Source organism: Delphinus delphis, chromosome 6 (assembly GCF_949987515.2).
Source record: "Delphinus delphis chromosome 6, mDelDel1.2, whole genome shotgun sequence".
Classification (NCBI taxonomy): domain Eukaryota; kingdom Metazoa; phylum Chordata; class Mammalia; order Artiodactyla; family Delphinidae; genus Delphinus; species Delphinus delphis.
The window spans coordinates 53,806,007-53,830,598 of NC_082688.1; the positions used below are offsets into that span (position 1 = coordinate 53,806,007).

The 24,592-nt window shown below is 35.5% G+C and overlaps 1 protein-coding gene and 1 non-coding gene across 3 annotated transcripts in view; one reads left to right on the top strand and one right to left on the bottom strand.

Annotated features, from left to right (window-relative positions):
* The window catches only part of RFX3 (regulatory factor X3), a 291,963-nt gene that overhangs the window by 120,301 nt on the left and 147,070 nt on the right, over positions 1-24,592 (bottom strand). The window lies entirely within an intron of this gene.
* LOC132427806 (U6 spliceosomal RNA) lies at positions 16,742-16,846 on the top strand. The gene has a single exon (XR_009520011.1). It is a non-coding gene; the product is annotated as a U6 spliceosomal RNA (small nuclear RNA).

Here is a 24,592-nt window from a genome sequence, read left to right on the forward strand (position 1 = left end):
ACAAAGGTGGAATTAACAGAAATAATCAACAATTTCTACAATTAACTGTTCATTTAATAAAAATGACCTTGGGCTAATTTCTAAAAGGCTACCTAGTACATATCAGAATGTTGGCGGTAATGAAGTCAAACCATAACAACATTCTGTACAAGAAATTTATCCATTCTCTGGCATCTGAAGGAAAAAAAATATCCCCCAGTATAAATATATGCAACAATGTATTTACATTCATACACTAGATGAATTAAGCAACTTAACACTATCTTACTAATACATATTTAAATGGAAGCACCTCTTATTACTATTCAAATGTAGTATTACAAATGCATTTGCTTATTTTTGTGAATTTTTATAATTCTTATTATTTATAAAAAGGAGTGAATACCAAAACAAACTGAGTACCACAGGAAAATGTGCTAGTTCAACAGAATCAGTTAGTAGATTTTCAGGACAAATTTATACAATATGTTGTTTTGGATGTGCTTCAAGAAAAATAAAATGAATCACACTTCAAAACAGAAATCCTTTTCAATAGTAAATGAAATCATTTATAATTGTTAAGCTTATTAGTCAGCTAAGAACAATACTAATCTCTTTGTAAAAGTGTCTTTATTATGTCAAGATCTTCATTGCCTTTCTTGTATAAAAGCATTCCTTACACACGTGACTGGCACAAAACATTTCAAACCTTAGTACTGAGAACTGTCAAAAACTGCATTAAGATGACTTTAATAGACTCACAAGAGATATGAAAGAGCTCTTAGCAGATTAAAAACATGGGATATTAGAACAGCTATGTTAGAGGCTGCTATGGGACTGACCAAAAGTGAAGCAGAAGGAAAAGGATCTACACTGGAACAGCTATTAATAAAAGGGCAGGGGGGAAGTAAGACATCCAGGGTAGCAGCAGAGAGTTAATTAGAAAAGCCACCTTGTGAGAAAAGAGAAGGAACGGAACTAATTCAATATTTCTGGACCAGTAAAACTGTAGGGAATTGAAGGGATTGAGGAAAGATAAGTCAAAAAGTTCAATGAGTACAGTGTGAGTACGCGTTGCTAGAAGAAAAGATGCAACAAAAGAAAAGAGCATAAGGGGAAAACTAATTTCCTTTACAGGCACGGTTATGGGAACAGAAATCAAAAACCTAAAGCCCAAAGCGAGAGAGAGGCATGGACATATATACACTACCAAACGTAAGGTAGATAGCTAGTGGGAAGCAGCCGCATAGCACAGGGAGATCAGCTCGGTGCTTTGTGACCACCTAGAGGGGTGGGATAGGGAGGGTGGGAGGGAGGGAGACGCAAGAGATATGGGAACATATGTATACGTATAACTGATTCACTTTGTTATAAAGCAGAAACTAACACACCACTGTAAAGCAATTATACCCCAATAAAGATGTTAAAAAAAAAAAAAAAAGCAAGCCTATTCCTAGTATATGCTGGATGATTAAAGCAAGAAAGTATTTAAAAAAAAAAAACCAAACAACACCTAAAGCCATTTTTGTAGTCTTGGTTAAAAGTAAAGTAAATTATACATTACAATACTTTTTAATAAATCTTGCCAACAAAGAATCCTACAAATATTTTGAACGCTGAAAGTTATTTGCAGGTACCGGATGTTTATACATTATGATCACAAGATCACAGGGAACAAAGAGCATGGTTAAGTGACAGGACAGGTTAGAAAAAAAATGTTACTTAAAGTCTCTCCTTGTGTTTGCTGAGAAAGAACAAGACGTTTCCCTAGATCTTTAATGTTAATTTACAAAGTTCTTCCTGGGATATGCAGTGATAACTACAAAATTCCTGTTTAATCTTCTAAGACTGGTAGCCCTCCACTTCAAAGAATGTGATGAATGTGAACTGTTGGAAAACAGGATATTGTTCATTGAAATGACAGAGTTCATTTTACGTAAAAGAGGAATTTGTTCATTTACATTGTAAATTCACTCACTGTCCCTGTGTTAGTTAACTCTCTCACTTATAAACTATGTAGCTCTCCCATTATTTTTTTTCAGAAACACTCAGATTTTTGGATATACTTTTCTCATAGTAGACTTTATGTAAATAAATGATGCTTCTAGCACATTCAAATCCAACAAACATCACAAACTCTGCTTCTTCAACAGGGCCAGAGGTAAGCATGAAATGTATAGGAATTATTTACTAAAACTATGTGATTGCTATAGGCAACTAGAAGTTATTATGAAAGTGTAAACATTACTGCTACACTTGGACTTCAAGTAGAGTCATATGAAGGCTAATAATGTAGTGATTAAGGTCCTGGCTCATTTTCTTGCACTTCTGACCATATGAAAATGAGGGAATCAATTGGGAGTGAATGAGTTCAATAAATCATCCCTACCTGCCTACCATCTATCTCCCAAAAAAATACCTGATTAACATCAAAGAGCAGGAGCTAACTGGAAAAGGTGAAGCAAGTTTCCAAAGGCAAGAGGGGAAGTGTTTTTGGTAGCAGGGATGTGACTCAGAATAGATTTAGTTTATAAGGATTTCTCAATGACAAATTTGATAGATATTACATAAAATATATATAAAGCCATTTTCGTGAGTCAAAAAGAACAAAGTTACAACTACTTCCTACAAGTGAGGGACATTTTTTGTCATGATTATAACACTGTCTTAAACATTATTCCCCTTGGGGTCCAGCAGGACAGACCAATACTAAGATTCTACTAAACTAAGTAATAATTTCTGGGGGAAGAAATTTACTAAACAACACTCCGGTTACCAGAAAGAGCAAATGAGCTCAGTATTCCAATCTTGCTGCGGTATTAGGACAAGTCTTTAGAATAGGAGGCTTCTCTAGTCTCTCTAGTAATAAATCAAACTATAGAAACTTAAAATATCAATAAATGTAAGCAGCACATCAGAAGATCTAGCTATGCATAAAATACATTTTGCAACTCTAGACTGACCATCAGAGTATGCACTTTAAATGTCTTCCCTGGTGAGAAGGCATAGATGCAGATTCATACGTGCTCCCAGTGTCTATGGTAATGAAGCATATTTGCAAGAGAGATGCTGACTCCCTTGGGGTGGAGTACACGGAACTAAGAGAATGAATTATTAAACTTATGTGTTGGTAGTCAAAGCACTGTAACTTAAAATAACAGAATTCCTTAGTTATATACTATTGTTAAACTACTACTAAAACTATTATTAATAGTGATATACAATATGATTTCATTTGTTCCTCACAAAAATTCTGAGATGAATTAAAGATGGTAGGCATTTTTGCCCCCATTTTATAAACAGTGACATAAGTACAAAGACATAGTGACAACCCAAAGACATGGTAAGTGACAGGTAGCAATGATGCTAGGTATTCTGAATCCAATCCTAGAATTCTTCCTATAATACCAGTGTTTCCCCAAGTGTGGGATTAATGACATTGGTGATACACAGGCAAGAGAGTAAATAACTATGAACCATATCCTAAGAATTTGTTCCATTTTCAATTATTTTTAAAGCATTCTGATAGGTCCAGGAGAAGGTCTCAATCTTTACCACCTCTGAAGCTAACAATCTCACTTTTTAAAGGAAAGTAGGCCCCAGTGTTGGGTGTTGTCAAGCAAAAGCAGTTAGCCAAATCACGTAATATTATTTCATTTTTACTGTATTTAATTTTATGTTTATCTTCCATTTATGTCAAGGGATACTAGTTTTTCATTTCTGGTAGAAATATAAGGTACTCCTTATTAAATGAATTCATTTAAGTAATTTTACAGAAAACTGGCTAAGTAAAAAATAACTATATAGTGGACTTCGGAAAAAGCAAAATCATTAAGCAGTCTGCAAAGGACTGAAAATTAAAAATACTATACTACATATCATACGCTATAAATCATACTCTTTAATAATGAGAGTCTCACCAAAAGACTTTCCACTTTAGCAAACTTATTTCATACATGAATTGAAACAATTAGTTACTTCATTGTATCAACTTATTAGTTACCTAAACTCCTAAACAAAATGAGTAGTAGCCGTAATACTACCATAGCAAGGGTCAAGTTAATTTTGAAGCAAACTTGGCATATCACCTACTTTTTAGCAATATTTTATTTTACTTATCCTAATATTTTCATAATAAAATTTATACATAAATACAGTTGCATATGATTCAAACAAAAAGAAAATCAGAGTAAAATGTGATTGCCTCCTGCTTTATGCTCACACTCACTTCCGGCTATTCCTGTTCCTGGACATAATGACTAACCAACCTGATTAACCAACCATAGGACAGCACGCAGTCCTCCAACGTCTTACCAATAAATTCACCTTCATGTGCATTTTTGTCTCTGTGCTAGCCAGGAGCAGAAGAGTTAGCACCAACTGCAACAACAAACAGCCCCCAAATCTCAGTGCTTTAACTCCTAAGTTACTCATCTAACGGAGGGTACACAGGAGGTCCTGATCCACACGGTCACTTTAGAGACTCTGATTAACAAGGCTCTACCACTTTGTAGTTGTGTCATCCTGATGCAGCCTTAGAGGAGCTAAAGATTGTAGAGGTGGCATCATAGCTCCTAAATGCCTTGACTCACAAATAATACACTCACCAACTACTATCCAGAATATGCCACAGGGCCCAACCTAAATATAAGGGAAAATACACAGCTGAACATTTTATGTATCTGATAAAATACCTTTTTGTTCAATAGTACATATATGAACCAGGTGACAGATAACGTGTTTTCCTGCTACTTACTGTTCTTAACAATACATCTTGGAGCTCTTTTCAAGTGTGTATGTATTTGTGTCTGTGTGTACATGCATGTACAACTATTTTTATTGGTTTCATAGTATGCTATAGTATAGATAAAACTTACTTAACCATTCCACTATTTATGAATATTCAGGCTACTTTTTTTCTATTATAAAAAAAGTGCTATAAAGAAGGAATAGATCTAGTTTTTAATCAAACATTCTATAGAGTTGATCCTCTCCATATGTTTACTGGCCATTGGTTTCCCATGTTGTGTGAATAGTCTATTCATATCTTATGTCCATTTATCTATTGCATTGCTTGTCTTCCCTTAATGATTTACAGGATCTTGTTAAACATGATGAAATTTTTACTCCAATTTATTTAATATATATTTTTCCTTTAACTCTTTCTATGGTGTTTATTAACTATTACTTGGCCAAATATATCAACGCCTTTCCTATAAGCCTTGTGATGTTTTATATTCTACGTAAGACGATCTTCCCCTTTTTAAGATTATGAAAAAATAGTCTCCTGATTTTGTTTCTATTGGTTTTGCAGTTTTAAAACTGATTAGTTCTACAATCTATTTGGGGTATTAAGATAAACACCATTTACTGCATTATCTTTTTTTTAATTTGAAAGGGTATATTTATCATGAACTAAGTTCTCATTTATACATGGATCTGTTTATTTACTCCTGGTCTGTTACCACTCAGTTTTTATTACTATAGCTTTGTAGTATTTTATAAGATTGGTAGAACAAGTCCTTCACAGCTCTTCTTTTCTATAATCTCTTCCATGAACTTTAGAATTAGCTTTTCAACTTTAAGAAAACCCTGTTTGATGTTTTGATTGGATTATATTGAAATTATGCATTTGTTTGGGAGAGAAATGAATTCTGTATAAGACTGAGTCTGCCCATCCAGACTGCCCAAACATAGTAATCTCACCATATATCCTTTGCAGCAAAAATCTCATTTTAACGTTTAGGCCTCCTTAATGGCCTTTCATATGTGAGTTATATGCTTCCCCCAGCTCACTGGTTATGAGTGACCTATTATGAAGACTGATGCTATTTTTTGAAGTGATATCGTAGGCAGAATTCTAAAAATCTCTCAGATTCCAAACCTGCATCCCTGTAACCTACGAAAGTGATGAGAAATCTCTTCCGTGATTGTGCTACATGGCACGATTAGCTTAAAATTGGGACTGACCCAGCCTCATAAGCCTTTCAAATTAGAGTGCTTCTCTGGCTGGTGGCAGAAGAGGAGGTCAGAGAGTTAAAGCAGAGAACGCTTCAACATGCACGTTTGCAGAAGGAGAGGCCACGTGAGAAGTGATGTGGGCAGCCTCTAGGAGCAGAGAGCACACCCCAGCTGACAGCCAGCAAGAAAACAGAGACCTCAGTCCTCTATAACTGAAAGGAAGGAAATGAATTCTCCCCAACAACCTGAAAGAGCTTGAAAGTGAATTCTTCCCTAGGACCACTACATAAAAGCCCAGTGTGACAGACACCTTAATTTCAGTCATCTCAGACCTAGAACAGAGAACCCAGTTGAGTCCCCTCAGACTTATGATTTATAGAAATTATGAGATAATAAATGGGTGTTGTTTTAAGCCACTAAATTTGTTTTAATTTGTTACACAGCAATAGGAAACTAATCCAGATAGACTCCAAAGCAATTGTTATTACCACTTTCCCCCTCCATGGGTTTTCAGGATTCCGAGGGAAAAGAAAATACACTCAGAACCACTTCCCCCTTCCTCACCTGTATTCGCATTAATAGTCCCTAATTAAGACATACGTGCCAACCAAAATCTTTAATTTCCTGCTAAATTTTAAGACTTTGGGGAAATAAAAGGCTAATTCTTCCTGTAAAAGTTTGAATATTTAAGGTACACAGTAAATCAAAAACAAAAATATCAAAGGACAAAAAAGAACCTCAAAAGTCATTGGGTAAATCACCTAATGAAAATTAGGAGAATACTGTTATCAAACCCTAGAATCCAAAATCTATTTCACAAGAGGCCAGGATATATACAATAACCAAGTTTCTTTCAGTAATTATCTATAGTGACTACAATGTTTAAAGGCGAATACAATATTTTAGTAAAATAGTAATTAATCAACACTGACAATCCACTGGTATAAATTACTGCACTATTTACCTTTGCCTTTAAGTGAAAATGCACTTTATTACATAGTATGTTAAATTTCTAAAACTCTTCATACTCTTCAGAAATACTGAATTATGCATACTCTGAAATCAGCTTAGAGAATTTTTTTAATAGGTATTTACTGGAGTATAATTGCTTCACAATACTGTGTTAGTTTCTGTTGTACACCAAAGTGAATCAGTCACATGCATACACATGTCCACATATCCCCTCTCTCTTGAGTCTCCCTCCCACCTTCTCTATCCGACCCTTGTAGGTCATCACAGAGCACTGAGCTGATCTCCCTGTGCTATGCTTAGAGAATTTTGAACTGGTATATGGCTGAATTATATAATTTTTCAGAAGATATGTTGAAAGAAAATTATAATGGTACTCAATGACAAGACTGACAATAAAATAAGCTTCACTTATTCTGTCTGCATGCTTCTATACTATTTCAATCCTCTTTAACAAAATGTGTTGCATATAGTTCTTGGGTAAAATTTTTAAAACAAAGGAATAAATAAAAAAAGAAAAAAGTTTAGTGAATATGAAAGATCACAATTTTAATTTTGATGGAATTGAGAGAAACATATTAAGTTTTAGAATCTGAAAACAAATTAGAGGGAAGTAAAAATAGAGTAGAAAGAATTTAAAGAAAATACTATAACATGGAATAATGGTTAGCTACTTGTTAGAACTATTAAAACAATGTTATGAGAGTTAATTAAAAAGAAAACTCATGCATTATCTAAAATAAATTTTAAAGTTGTTTCTTTGTCAAAAATGATTTTTAAAATTATTGACTTCTCTAATACTGCTCTCCTCAAAATGCCAATTTCTATGAAATACAAATAACAGAAGTGTAGTGATAGACTAAGGAACCATTATCCTTCTTGAAATTTTAACAGATGGTCTTATCAGGACGATGGACAGGGATCTTATTTCCTTAATTGATTTTCTTTGATGTCTCCATGGTTTTTCACTCAGTAAACAAAAGGTATTATTGATCTAACCACCAAGTTGTCCCTGCATGTTGGTAGCACATATTGCAGTCAATTTAACAGTTGTTGGGAAAGCACATCTAAACTCTACTTACCATTTGCCTGATGATTTGCATGGAACCTCATGCAAATCATGGAACCTGATGATTTGCATGGAACCTCATGCAAAGGGAGAATGATCCCTTTGAGCTAATGCTTTGCCCATTCCTAAGCACTGTAGTTGATAATTTAAATTTCATATTTTGCCATCCATTTACATCTTAGTGCAAGTAACTTCCCTGCAAAAACAAGGCTAGTTCTGATGTAGAGAAGAGAGAGAGAATTGTGTTTTGTATGTAAGCCCCATGAAGGCAGGAACAATACCTGTTTCTTCTTTATCCTCTATCACAATGCCTGGAACATAGTAAACCCTCAATAAGGATTTGATGAAGGAAAGGAGGCGAGCACAAACTGAAATTCAACAAATAGCTCTGAGTTGCCAATGAACAAGGAAAAAAACCCAAAAAACCACACAGGCAAATGGCACATTAGGGGAGAAAAACAGCAAAAAGAAGAAGGTGATAGCGAAGGGAGTAAGAAAGTTCAGTGCTCATATTATTCCTAAATAAATGCATTTTATTTTTCTTTACTTCATGACTTACTCATTTAATAGCTCCACCCATATGCTATTTTAAAGAATAAAATTCATTGGAATGGTAGGAAAAAACATTCTACCATGAAAGGCTGCTTCCAAAGAAGTAAAAAGATGGGGCCTTGTAAGCACTGACAACATATTACATTAGATAACTATTTAGGTGAAGAATACTTTTATATTAGCAAAAGTAAAAATGTTTTGAAGCCAAAGATAAATGACTAAAGATATGGGTCAAAAAAATGGTTGATGACTAATTTGGGGCTGAATCAATGACCAATTAGGTTTATAGACAAATTTTTTTTTTAATTAAAAATAATTTTGTTTTATTTTTAAACATGGCTAGTTTGGGCACTTGAAATAGTCAAAAACATTTTAAATGATCTCCAGAAAGTTATCAAATGAGTACATGTAAACTATATATAGGGCTCAATTCCATATTAATCCAAATTGTAAAATATATATAGTGTCAAAAAGTACAAATATTAAAAATTACTCTTAAAAATTACACTACACATATTTTTCCATTACTGGTAATTGGTCTGTTCATATTTTCTCTTTCTTCCTGGTTCAGTCTTGGAAGGTTGTATGTTTCTAGAAATCTGTCCATTTCTTCTAGGTTGCCCAATTTATAGGCATATATTGTTAGTGGTAGTCTCTTATGATCCTTCGTATTTATGTGGTATCAGGTGTAAATTGTCCGTTTTCACTTCCGATTTTATTGACTTGGGCTCTTTTTTCTTTTTTTTTTTAAATTTTTATTGGAGTATAATTGCTTTACAATGGTGTGTTAGTTTCTTTATAACAAAGTGAATTTTTTATAACAAAGTGAATCAGGTATACATATTCATATATCCCCATACCTCCTCTTGCATCTCCCTCCCACTCTCCCTATCCCACCCCTCCGGGTGGTCACAAAGCACCCAGATGATCTCCCTGTGCTATGCAGCTGCTTCCCACAAGCTATCTATTTTACACTGGTAGTGTATATATGTCCATGCCACTCTCTCACTTCAGCCCAGCTCACCCTTCCTCCTGCCCGTGTCCTCAAGTCCTCTACATCTGTGTCTTTATTCCTGTCCTGCCCCAGGTTCTTCAGAACCATTTTTTTTTTTTAAAGTTTCCATATATATGTGTTAGCATATGGTATTTGTTTTTCTCTTTCTGACTTACTTCACTTTGTATGACAGACTCTAGATCCATCCACCTCACTAAAAATAACTCAATTTCATTTCTTTTTACGGCTGAGGAATATTCCATTGTATATATGTGCCAGATCTTCTTTATCCATTCATCTGTCAATGGACACTTAGGTTGCTTCCATGTCCTGGCTATTGTAAATAGTTCTGCAATGAACATTGTGGTACATGACTCTTTCTGAATTATGGTTTTCTCAGGGTATATACCAAGCAGTGGGATTGCTGGGTTGTATGGTAGTTCTATTTTTAGTTTTTTGAGGAACCTCCATACTATTCTCCATAGCGGCTGTATCAATTTACATTCCCACCAACAGTGCAAGAGGGATTCCTTTTCTCCACACGCTCTCCAGCATTTATTGTATGTAGATTTTTTGATGATGGCCATTCTGATTGGTGTGAGGTGATACCTCATTGTAGTTTTGATTTGCATTTCTCTAATGATGAGTGATGTTGAGCATTCTTTCATGTGTTTGTTGTCAATCTGTATATCTTCTTTGGAGAAATGTCTATTTAGGTCTTCTGCCCATTTTTGGATTGGGTTGTTTGTTTTTTTTGATATTGAGCTACATGAGCTGCTTGTATATTTTGGAGATTAATCCTTTGTCAGTTGCTACATTTGCAAATATTTTCTCCCATTCTGAGGGTTGTCTTTTTGTCTTGTTTATGGTTTCCTTTGCTGTGCAAAACCTTTTACGTTTCATTAGGTCCCATTTGTTTATTTTTGTTTTTATTTCCATTTCTCTAGGAGGTGGGTCAAAAAGGATCTTGCTGTGATTTATGTCATAGAGTGTTCCGCCTACGTTTTCCTCTAAGAGTTTGATAGTGTCTGGCCTTACATTTAGGTCTTTAATCCATTTTGAGTTTATTTTTGTGTATGGTATTAGGGAGTGTTCTAATTTCATTCTTTAACATGTAGCTGTCCAGTTTTCCCAGTATCACTTACTGAAGAGGCTGTCTTTTCTCCACTGTACACTCTTGCCTCCTTTAGCAAAGATAAGGTGACCATATGTACGTGGGTTTATCTCTGGGATTTCTATTCTGTTCCATTGATCTATATTTCTGTTTTTGTGCCAGTACCATACTGTCTTGGTTGCTGTAGCCTTGTAGTATAGTCTGATTCCTCCAGCTCCGTTTTTCTTTCTCAAGATTGCTTTGGCTATTCGGGGTCTTTTATGTTTCCATACAAATTGTGAAATTTTTTGTTCTAGTTCTGTGAAAAATGCCTTTGGTAGTTTGATAGGGATTGCATTGAATCTGTAGATTGCTTTGGGTAGTATAGTCATTTTCACAATGTTGATTCTCCAATCCAAGAACATGGTATATCTCTCCATCTGTTTGTATCATCTTTTATTTCTTTCATCAGTGTCTTATAGTTTTCTGCATACAGGTCTTTTGTCTCCTTAGGTAGGTTTATACCTAGGTATTTTACTCTTTTTGTTGCAATGGTAAATGGGAGTGTTTCCTTAATTTCTCTTTCAGATTTTTCATCATTAGTATATAGTTATGCAAGAGATTTCTGTGCATTAATTTTGTATCCTGCTACTTTACCAAATTCATGGTTTAGCTCTAGTAGTTTTCTGGTAGCATCTTTAGGATTCTCTATGTATAGTATCATGTCATTTGCAAACAGTGACAGCTTTACTTCTTCTTTTCCAATTTGGATTCCTTTTATTTCTTTTTCTTTTCTGACTGCTGTGGCTAAAACTTCCAAAACTATGTTAAATAATTCTCTTTTTTTCTTAATAAGTCTAGCTAAAGGTTCATCAATTTTGTGTAACTTTTTAAAGAACCAGGTCTTAGTTTCATTGATCTTTCCTATTGATTTTTAGTCTCTGTTTCATTTAATTTTGCTCTGATCATGATTTCTTTCCTTTCTACTAACTTTTGGTTTTGTTTGTTCTTATTTTTCTAGCTTCTTTAGGTGTAAGGTTAGGTTATTTACTTGAGATTTTTCTTGTTTCTTGAGGTAAGCTTGTATCGCTATAAACGATAGTACTGCTCTTAGTACTGCTTTGGTGCATCCCATAGGTTTTGGATCATTGTGTTTTCATTTTCATTGTTTCCAGGTATTTTTTAATTTCCCCTTTGATTTTTTCAGTGATCCATTGGTTGTTCAGGCTAAACAAACTGTTTAGCCTCCACCTGTTTGTGTTTTTTGCAGTTTTTCTCTTGTAGTTGATTTCTAGTCCCACAGCATTGTGGTCAGAAAAGATGCTTGATATAATTTCAATTTTCTTAAATTTGCTGAGGCTTATTTTGGGGACTAGCATGTGATCTATCTTGGAGCTTTATAGAATCATAACATCAATATTCAGTCCTTACCTAATCAGTAGTTCAAAACAGTATTCAATAAATTGTTAACTCTTTAACTTCAAATTCTTCTGTGAGGTACATGGCTTTTTAAAAATGAAACAAAACTTAATAATATATAATCTGTAAATGAGAAATGCCTAAGACACAATTGGATTAAAATGAGGGGAGAGGAGGGCAGAGATGGGCTGGGAAGAGGCACAGAAAAGTTTCTGGCATGACAAAAATATCCCATATCCTGAACAAAGTATGGGTATAGGGATAAAATCACTTCTCACAGCACACTGAATAGTGTCACCTAAGATCCGTGTATTTCACTGTAAATAAACCGCAGCTCACCAAAAACTAAATGGCAAAAAAATAAATGTATGTAAAATACTTCTTGACTATAATGAAAATACAATTACAGAATGTAATTAATTCCAAACTGAGAATAGATGCCTCTGTGTGTGTGTGTGTGTGTGTGTAATTTAGGGGGAGGAGTAGGTGTTTCCCCCATAAAAATGAAGCAGTAATTTATTAAGTTTTCATAATATGTGGCCACAACAGTATCATAAAACATCTGTGGGACTGATGATCAAGAACATAATTAAACAAAGATTCTTCAAATTACTGTGTATTAACATAAAATAAATCCTTTTTTATTTTATTTTTTTAATTTTTATTTTTATTTTTTTGCGGTACGCGGGCCTCTCACTGTTGTGGCCTCTCCCTTTTGCGGAGTACAGGCTCCGGACACGCAGGCTCAGCGGCCATGGCTCACAGGCCCAGCCGCTCCGCGGCATGTGGGACCTTCTTCCCGGACCGGGGGATGAACCCGTGTCACCTGCATCGGCAGGCAGACTCTCAACCACTGCGCCACCAGGAAAGCCCAATCCATTTTTAAATGAAGCAAAATAACTACTGAATTATTTCACTCTGCTTAAGGGAAAAACTGATCAGAAGTAAAGTCATTCAATTTATTTGCTATTGTATATATATCACTGAAGTGGGACACTGTTAGTTGCTATCAAGGGTGAGTTCTCTAAACATCAGAGTTGCCTACTTACAATCTACCATGGCTTTCATTTTTCAGACGTTTCTATTTATAATGCCAGCAGTACAGTACTTTTTTTCTTCTGCCAATGGAGTTAAGAAGATAAAGCAAATGAATTTAGATACTTACAAAATAATGTAATCAATTCAATTTCTTTTGCAGCACAGTTAATTCCTATTGTTTAATTTTAACTTTATATTAGCACAAAGTACTGAGGATTAAATCAGTGTTTCTACTTACATGGCTCCAAAATACATTATAATAACTATCAAATAATTGATATAGATATGCTATGGCTTTGGGGATAATTTCAGTAATCTGTATAACTCAAATTTAAATTACCATTCAAATGATGATGAATTATTAATAAACTATGAAGTTTTACATGTGGCCAGAAATGTAAATTATATAAGACTCCGATAAATGTATTATCTTGAAAAAGCAGTTATGGAAAATAGCCTCATCAACTTAAGTAAGATGAAGAGAAGCTGGAGAAAGTCCAGGAACAAGTAATATAAATTACTAAATGACTGGGAAATGACTTAACAAAGAAAGCCTAAAATAATGTGGGTTAGTAGGGAACAGACTACTGGGGTGGAATTAATAACAGTCTTTATTCAGCTAGATAAATACTATACACATAGACCTTCAGTACTCTGCCCATTGAGAAAAGGATCTAAGAAGGTAAATGTTAAGTAGCAACTTTAAGAAGGGCTATGTTTAATACCAAGAAAAGTTTCCTTTTCAGTTTCAAGACTTTAGAGCTTAATTACAAAGATGGCTATAAAATCCATTTTCTCTGAAAATGTTTGGCCACAATAGAAATTACCAAAGGTAGTCATTCCTCTAACACATATGTAGCATTAGGTAGCAAATGTTGTGTACCCCATGGCCATACACACTCACCCTTACCACTTCAACACACACTGGTCTAGCTTTACACTACGGCATCTGAGAGATTTATCAGACCCTTAGCACCCTCTTTGCCCACCTGCATTTCAGCCAGAAATGTCAGGAAATTAACCCCCACCTGTGAGTGGCCAATGACTGACAGGAGTCTATATAAATACCCTAGGCTTCCTTTGCCCTCAGGTGAAATAACTCTGAGATGTGGCATAACACTGGCTCCCAGACTGCCCCTATGTGATCCATCTCTAATTAGCTACAGTTGTAACTTGTATAGTAATATAATCTCTGTTAGATAAAATCCCTTCCCTGTCTCACTTTCCCAATAACCTATTGGCATTTCCTGGGATCATCCCCCAAATAAACTACTTGCACTGAAACCTTCATATCCAAGTTTGCTTTTTAACTACCTACACTAAGACAACACACATGCCATTTCATTGTACCACCTGTCTTTTCATATACTTAACAGTTTCTTTAAATTCCCCAATTATAAAATCTCTTGAAAAACTTTTATAACACAAGAACTAGAAAACTAATACCTTCCAACTTTCATTATTACAATACACTAAAAATAAATGATATCAAAACAGTTATTTAATACTAGCCAGCTATTGCTGCCTATTATCTCTGAGTCTGAATCGTGCTTTTTTTTTTAAGTGTGTACATGGGAGTAGGGGAAGATTAACAAATATTTGTGAGGTATTACAGATATGTTGCACCAAACTGACCATGTTTATTACTTCGAGTGACAGAGAATGGAAGAAGGAATAATTTCCTCACTCTGTGATTCAATGTTTTCTTAAATCTCTTTCCCATAACCACCTGAAGTCCATCTTATCATCTTGGACCATTTAAAATCACTTCACATCCCAATGGAATATACATTCCACACTTTAGAAAATATTACACTACAGAATAGATAAACCTGAGAAAGCTAATTCACAGTCTTAACTCAGAAAAAAATTAATAGAGATCTCCCAAGATTTCTTTGACCTCTACATAGTTTCAGAAACTATTAAACAGAGAGTTAGGAATTCTAGTCTTAACTTTTTGTGTGGCTGTGGCCAAGTCAATTCATTTTTCTGGACCTCAGTTTCCTCAACCTTAAAATAAAGAAGTCAAATAGGTCCATGTTTTCTCTTTTCTGTTCTCCTCGCCACTTGAGAGTTACAAAAGGAGTGAGCAAAGGTGAAGCTGTAGGTTTCTTAATCCCATTCCTTCAAAGCAGTTCTGGGAAGATCAGGAGGAGACAGGAGAGAGAAAAAGAGGGAGGAGTAGGTGAAGAGGAAAGAAGCAGAGGGAGGGGGAGGAGAAAGACTAGGAGGAGAGAAAGAAACAGAAAGGAAATGGACTTTTAAAAATACAGGAACCACCTTCCACTTATTAGAATGGCTACTATTGAAAAGAAAAAGAAGATAACAAGTGTTGATGAGGATGTGGAGAAACTGGAACCTTTGTGTACTGTTAGTGGGAATGTAAAATGGTGTAGCCGGTGTGGAAAAGAGTAAGGCAGTTCCTCAAAAAAGTTAAAAATAGAATATACGATATGACCCAGCAATTTCATTCCTGGGTATATACCCAAAAGGAACTGAAAGCAGGGTCTGAAGAGAAACACTTGTATCCTCATGTTCACAGCAGCACTATTCACAACAGGCAAAAGCTGAAAGCAACTCAAGTGTCTCAACAAATGAATGGATCCACAAAATGTGTATACATACAATGGAATATTAGCCTTAAAAAGGAAGGAATTCTGACACATGCTACATCATAGATGAACCTTGAGGACATTATGCTAAGTGACCAAGTGAAATAAGCCAACCACAAAAAGGCAAATAGTATATGATTCCACTTACATAAGGTGCCTAGAGTCGTCAAATTCATAGAGACAGAAAGTAGAATAGAGGTTACCAGGGGAAATGAGGAGTTGCTGTTTAATGGGTATAGAGTTTCAGTTTTGCAAGATGAAAAGAGTTCTTGAGGCTGGTTGCACAACAATGTGAATCTACTTAACATGATTGAACTGCACCCTTAAAATGGTTATGATGGTAAATTTTACGTTACATTTATTTTATCATGAATTAAATTTTTAAAAAATACAGGTTACCATGGGACTATATGACATTTAAGATCTCTTTCAGCTCCACAGCATTTGAATTAGCATTAACAACAATTATGTAATTTACCATGGTCATGATACAAGGTTCATGAACAAAATTAAAACAAAAAAGTTATTTATCCCATATATATTATCCACAATATTTGCAGTATGTGTATTATAATCATTAATCTCTATGATCCAGGCAATGAGCTTCAGTGACTAATACTTATTCATGCTCTCTACAGAAAGTCACTAAAATATTACCTAAATGTTAAGAAATCTTATGGCCAAATAGAAAGTTCTGCAAATTTAAGGTTACTATTAATCTTTCTTCAAAACTGTCACCTCCACTTTGAATGCCATTAAATCCCAGTCAGATTGAAAGGCAGTTTCTCCGGGGCTCGCACAGCGTAACGTTACTACACTCTCATGCTCAATCCTGTGTCAGGATGAACTGCACATGACTGCCATTCTACCTTGATTCTGAGTCCCAGTGAGTAGACCTCACCACGCAGTAGCCTACTGATCTGGTCTAGCTGTGTCCATAGCACACTGCAACCACACCGTACTCATTAGAATTAGCACACCATTTACTCATAAGTTCTCATGTTTCTTAATGTTTCTTAATACAAGCTGACAAGATGATATCTAAAATTAAATAAGTGCTCGCTTTGGCAGCACATATACTAAAAATTGGAAAGATACGGAGATTAGCATGGCCCCTGCACAAGGATGACACACAAATTCGTGAAGCGTCCCATATTTTTGAGAAATGGAAACAAAAACAAAAATAAACAAATGGGACCTAATGAAACTTAAAAGCTTTTGCACAGCAAAGGAAACCATAAACAAGACAAAAAGACAACCCTCAGAATGGGAGAAAATATTTGCAAACGAAGCAACTGACAAAGGATTAATCTCCAAAATATATAAGCAGTTTGCACAGCTCAATATCAAAAAAAAACCAAATAACCCAATCCAAAAATAGGCAGAAGACCTAAACAGTCATTTCTCCAAAGAAGATATACAGATTGCCAACAAACACGTGAAAGAATGCTCAACATCACCAATCATTAGAGAAATGCAAATCAAAACTACAATGAGGTATCACCTCACACCAGTCAGAATGGCCATCATCAAAAAATCTACAAACAATAAATGCTGGAGAGGGTGTGGAGAAAAGGGAACCCTCTTGCACTGTTGGTGGGAATGTAAATTGATACAGCCACTATGGAGAACAGTATGGAGGTTCCTTAAAAAACTACAAATAGAACTACCATATGACCCAGCAATCCCACTGCTGGGCATATACCCTGAGAAAACCATAATTCAAAAAGAGACATGTACCACACTGTTCACTGCAGAACTATTTACAATAGCCAGGACATGGAAGCAACCTAAGTGTCCATTGACAGATAAGTGGATAAAGAGGATGTGGCACATATATACAATGGAATATTACTCAGCCATAAAAAGAAACAGAATTAAGTTATTTGTAGTGCGGTGGAAGGACCTAGAGTCTGTCATACAGAGTGAAGTAAGTCAGAAAGAGAAATACCTTACGCTAACACATATATATGGAATCTTAAAAAAAAAAAATGGTTCTGAAGAACCTAGGGGCGGGACAGGAATAAAGACACAGATATAGAGAATGGACTTGAGGACACGGGGAGGGGGAAGGGTAAGCTGGGACAAAGTGAGAGAGTGGCATTGACATATATACACTGCCAAACGTAAAACAGATAGCTAGTGGGAAGCAGCTGCATAGCACAGGGAGATCAGCTCCCTGATCTCCCACCTAGAGGGTTGGGATAGGGAGGGTGGGAGGGAGATGCAAGAGGGAGGGGATATGGGGATATATGTATACGTACAGCTGATTCACTTTGTTACACAGCAGAAACTAACACAACATTGTAAAGCAATTATACTCCAATAAAGATGTTAAAAAATAAATTAATTAAATTAAATTAAAGATCTCCTGTCTTTTTTCTTTTCTTTTTTTTTTTTTGCGGTACACGGGCCTCTCACTGTTGTGGCCTCTCCCGTTGCCAAGCACAGGCTCCGAACGCGCAGGCTCAGCGGCCATGGCTCATGGGCCCAGCCGCTCCGCGGCACGTGGGATCTTCCTGGACCAGGGCACGAACCGGTGTCCCCTGCATTGGCAGGCAGACTCTCAACCACTGCGCCACCAGGGAAGCCCCTCCTGTCTTTTTATTGTATAAGTTTATTTATTTCTTACTGAAAACATAAACCTGACCTAAGTTAATTTATCATTTAAAATTTTTCTCTTTTATTCTCCTTGGTTTTAACATAAAATTTAAAAATATTACTTGAACTCATATAAGTGTACTTTAAAAATCTATTTAATTAGACACAAATTACTGATTTAAGTAAAAGTATAAATGGAAGAAAATTAAACTATCAGTGTTACTAAATTATTAAGATATATATTGCTGGCCAATAAGCACAAAAGATGCTTAACATCATTAGTTATCAGAGAAATGCAAACTAAAACTACAATGAGATACCACTACATAAATCACTAGCATGGTTAAAATTAAAGACACTTATAAATCCAAGTTCGGTAAGGATGTCAAGCAAATAGAACTCTCATACAGTGCTGGTAGGAATATAAAATGATATAACCACTTTGGAAAGTAGTATGGCAGTTGCTACAAGGTTAAACAAGCACATACCATATGACCGAGCAAGTCCACCCCTAGGTATTTACGTAAGAAAAATAAAAACATATGTTCACACAAAGACTTAACATATGAATGTTCAAAATTGAAAACAAGCCAAATGTTCAGCAATAGGTGAGTGGATAAATAAACTCTGATATATCGTTAAAATGGAATGTTATTCACAAATGAAAAGGAATGAACCACTGAGAGACATAAAATCATGGATGAACCTCCAAATCACTATGTTGAGTAAAAGAAGCCCAACACAAAAGACTATATGTTGCATGATTTTATTTATTTGAAACTCTAGAAAAGACAAAACAAACTAAATGATAGCAAATCAGTATTTTCCTGGAGCTGGAAACAGGGGAGGGGAGGAACTGAGAGCAAAGAGGCATGAAGAAATTATTTGGGGTGATGAAAATGTTCAATATTTTGATTGTGATGGTGTTTATACAAGTATACACATTTGCCAAAACTCATTAAACGGTACACTTAAATGGATTTTATTGTATGTAAATAGCACCTTCTTCATAGAAAGTGATAGCATGGTAATTAAGCAGCATATTAGTTCAGTAGCTTGCAAACTTTTTAAATCATTTTCCTCTCTTAAAAAAATTACTTACAAATTACATACATGTTTAGAAGTATATACTCTACAAAACATATAGAAAAGTAGGAATTATAAAGAGCTAAAGATCAAATAATGAAATGTCCTGTTAATTGATGCAACTTCATTATTTAATCTTATGTCATAAAATGTACTTAGGTGAGAGGTTCACCACTGAAGATAATGGACATAAATCTGTATGTCAAAAATATTCTCAGTATGCAGAACTTGTGAAGCTAACTTCTTATCATTTAGACAGTGACTGTCTAAACAGACATTTTCTATGTGACTGTGAAAGAATTAGAGGAGTGCTCATTCTGTCATCTTGATTCTCCTTGCAATATTAGTGCTATCTTCAATCCGTAGGCTATATGTTACAAAAATTTTAAGCTGCTTTTCCATATCATGAAGTTAGTTTAATTAAATCTAGACTACATAATCTATTAATCCACCTTACCGGAAGCAGAAAATGCAAAAAATAAGTGAGGGGGCGGTGAGAGGGGGACAAGGTGGTAGAGTAGGAAGATCCTGGGCTTGCCTCCTGTCATGGATACTATATATAGAAACTTAACTAGAAAACCCAAAAGACTCCACCAATAAACTATTGGAACTAATAGATGTATTCAGTAAAGTTGCAGGATATAAAATTAATATACAGAAATCTGTTGCATGTCTATATATCAACAATAATCTATCAGAAAAAGTAAGAAAACAACCCCACTTACAGTTGCATCAAAAAGAATAAAATTTCTAAAAATAAACTTAACCAAGATGGTGAAAGACCTATACTCTGGAATCTATAAGACACTGATGAGAGAAACTAAAGAAGACACAAAGAAATGGAAGGATATATCATCTAACGAAATGGAAGAATTAACACTGTTAAAATGTCCATACCACCCAAAGATTCAATGCAATCCCTATCAAAATACCAATGGCATTTTTCATAGAAATGGAACAAATATTCTTAAATTTTGTATGGAACCACAAAAGACCCCGAATAGCCAAAGCAATCTTGAGAAAGAAAACAAAGCTGGAGGTATCATGCTCCCTGATTCAAATCTATACTATAAATCTATAGTAATCAAAATAGTATGGTACTGGCACAAAAACAGACACATAGATCAATGGAACAGAGCCCAGAAATAAATCCATGCTTATATGGTCACCTAATCCTTGACAAGAGCAACCAAGAATACACAATAGGGAAAGAACAGCCTGTTCAATAAATGGTGTTGGGAAAAACTGGACAGCACCATGCAGAAGAATCAAACTGGACTATTTTCCCACACCATATACAATAATAAACTCAAAATGGATTAAAGATTTAAATGTAAGACCTGAAACCATAAAACTCCTAGAAGAAAATACAGGCAGTAAACTCTCTGACATCAGTCTTTGTAACATTTTTTTGGATCTGCCTCTTCAGGCAAGAGCAACAAAAGCAAAATTAAACAAATGGGACTATATCAAACAAAAAAGGTTTTGCACGGTGAAGGAAACCATCAACAAAATGAAAAGGCAACCTACTAAATGGGAGAAGATATTTTCAAATGATATATCCCATAAAAAGTTAATATCCAAAATATAAAAAGAACTCATGTATTGAGCTGTAGCTCAATATAAAAAAAATCCAATAAAAAAAATTAGCAGAGGATCTGAATAGACATTTTTCTAAAGAAAGCATACAGATGGCCAATAACATGAAAGGAGGCTCAACATCACTAATCTCCAGGGAAATTCAAATCAAAACCACAATGAGATATCACCTCACGCCTGTTAGAATGGCTATCATCAAAAAGACAACAAATAACAAACGTTGGTGAGGCTGTAGAGAAAAGGAATGGTGGTGCACTGTTGGTGGGAATGTAAACAGGTGCAGCCACAATGGGAAATAGTATGGAGGTTCCTCAAAAAATCAAAGATAGAACTACCATATGATCTAGCAATTCTACTTCTGGGCATTTATATGAAGAAAACAAAAACTCCTATGCTAACTGCAGCATTATTTACAGTAGCCAAGATATGGAAGCAACCTAAGTGTCCATTGATAAATGAGTGGATAAAGAAGATGTGATGTGTATATATGTATATATGTGTATATCTATCTATCTATATTTATAAAATGGTATATTAGCCATAAAACGAATGAAATCTTGACATTTGCAACAACATGGATCTATCTATAGGGTATTATGCTAAGTGGAACTCTGTGCTTCCACTACATGGGGCATGGGTTCGATCCCTGGTCCCTGATCAGGGAACTAAGATCTCACATGTGCACTGCACGGCCTTAATATATAAATGAATGAATGAATGAATGAATAAAATCAATATAAAACACAAAGCAAACAAACAAAACAGAAACAGACTCATAGATACAGAGAAAAAATGGTGGTTGCAAAAGGGGGGTGGGTAGATGGGTGAAATAGGTGAAGGAGATTAAGAGGGGCAAACTTCCAGTTACAAAATAAATAAGGCATTGGGGATGTAACATACAGCTTAGCGAGTATAGTGTATAATATGATAATAACTTTGTATGGTGACAGATGGCTACTAGATTTATTATGGTGATCATTTTGTAATGTACTTAAATGTCAAGTCACTATGTTGTACACCTGAAAATAGCATAATATTGCACATGAACTATACTTCAAGGAAATTTAAATAAAAATAAATAAAACATTTTTCAAAAGTGAGGGGGCTACCATTAACCCCTCTTCCTTCAGTATGCCTCATTTATACATGTGATATATAAGTAATTATATCTTTGCTATATTTCCCATTTTTAATAAAAAATATAAATAGATATTCTAACATATCTTTTTCTTACTCTAATAAATCTTGCACAAATATAGGCTGTAGAAGTTCTGCGTTGGAGACATCTGAGAGTGATCATTTGTACTGTTCAAAAATTATAGGGTTTAAAAATATGGAGTATGTGCATGTGCATGTTTAACACTAAACCTGTTATTAACTATTTTCAATCACTATTAATTTAGAAGGCACTTCAGTATTACCTAGTTCACTCATTAATTCAACATTCATTGAGCATCTATTATGTACACCTGTTAGGTTGTACTATAATGTGAACAAAAGAAGACATGGTGGGCTTCCCTGGTGGCGCAGTAGTTGAGAATCTGTCTGCTAATGCAGGGGACACGGGTTCGAGCTCTGGTCTGGGAGGATCCCACATGCCACGGAGCAACTAGGCCCGTGAGCCACAACAACTGAGCCTGCGCGTCTGGAGCCTGTGCTCCGCAACAAGAGAGGCCACGATAATGAGAGGCCGTGATAGTGAGAGGCCTGTGCACTGCGATGAAGAGTGGTCCCCGCCTGCCACAACTAGAAAAGCCCTCGCACAGAAACGAAGACCCAGCACAGCAAAAATAAATTAATTAATTAATAAACTCCTACCCCCAACAAAAAAAAAAGAAGTCATGCTGTCTGGATCATCAACTTATGATATAGTTTTGAGGAAAGACACTGATCACATAAATCAGCTAAAACCACAGCAATGAAATGGTCTGTGAGGGAAAGGTACACAGGTCTAGGAGGGTGCATAACAGAAAGACTTAATTTCACAGTGGTTTGGGGAATCAATCATGCTTCCCCCAGGATGATGACTACTGACCTTCAGGGTTCAATAAAATATTATTAAAACATGCAAACATAAACCAAGGTGCAAACAATGATAGCTGTGGGGGCAACTATTATACGGAGCTTCTCTTGCATCCAATCTATCTGTGGTATCATTTAGCCTTGATCAAGTTCATATTAAGGCTGGCTCTATTCCTCCTCATTAGCCTCCAAAATTATAGTAGTTCCACCTCCTGGAACCAAAGCTATTTTAAACACACACTGAAGTTGAATGGCAGTCTCAGTTCTAATGCATTAATTAAGATAATCTAAAATATGTTCATAGCTTCATTATAAAGATTATCTAAATAAACACATACACACATAGAGTGGATTCCTAAGAAAACATCCATATATCACACTTTGAGAAACACTGCTCTTTACAATCATTTTCCTACCTCCAGTTCCTAGCAATGTCTGGTATATGTATCAGTAATTTGCCCTCGTATCTGCAAAATGCTTTGTAGTTCACAAAGCCCATTACAAAGATTTTCTCATTTGGTCCTAACAACAATTCTGGGTGAATTATCTATTTCAAAGATAAGGAAACTAAGGCTGGGTGGTACTTCTTCAAGGTAGTTTTTCTTTTCTTTTTTTTTTTTTTTTTACAGTACGTGGGCCTCTCACTGTTGTGGCCTCTCCCATTGCGGAGCACAGGCTCTGGATGCGCAGGCTCAGCGGCCATGGCTCACGGGCCCAGCCGCTCCGCGGCATGTGGGATCCTCCCGGACAGGGGCACAAACCCGTGTCCCCTGCATCCACAGGCGGACTCTCAACCACTGCGCCACCAGGGAAGCCCAAGGTAGTTTTTCTTCAGGAAGTTTCCCACAATTGCCCACTTCCATCAACTGACTCACCTCTGAATTATATTATGTGTTTTTTGCTCCTATAGCATAGCTCTCTATATTATACTTCAGGCATCACCATTCTCTGTGTCATTTTCTGTTCACCTGTCCGTCTCTTTGACCTAACCTTAAAGTTCTTCATATGTCAGTAGCACATAACAGATGTTCAATCAATGCCCAGTGAGCTCCTGTAATACAGTTATGGAGACTAAAGGACAGGGAGGTTAAAATGAGCTCAATACCACGTAGCTTATTTTGGCAGACCTAGAACTCCGACTCACTCACACCTCCTGAGATCAAATTCAAGTCACTGTTCCTTTAGTCCATAACGCTAATATTTTGGGCAATATTACTGCTTCATAGGAAGCAAAAGAACAAAAACTGCATTCCTTCAATGCTAAAGTATTACGAACCAAAACATAGATATGAATATAATTTATGCCCAAACATCAAAAACATTTTCCACCTGTGAAATAAATTGTCTACTGAGATCAGTTAACAGGGTCAGGAATCTATTTTTATACTGACAAAAGAGTATGGGTTTTGCTTATTACACTAGCTTCTCTAGGTCATATTTTTTTTCCTAGACAGAGTTCCCTGATGCTCTTTTGCTTTGTTATTTTTAGTATCTAATTAAAATAAGCTAAAGAAACAATTTCTCTGAAATCAATTTATGAAATCCCTGGAAAAAATTAAGAGCAATCATGAGTTTTAACTGTATAACTATCTACCAGA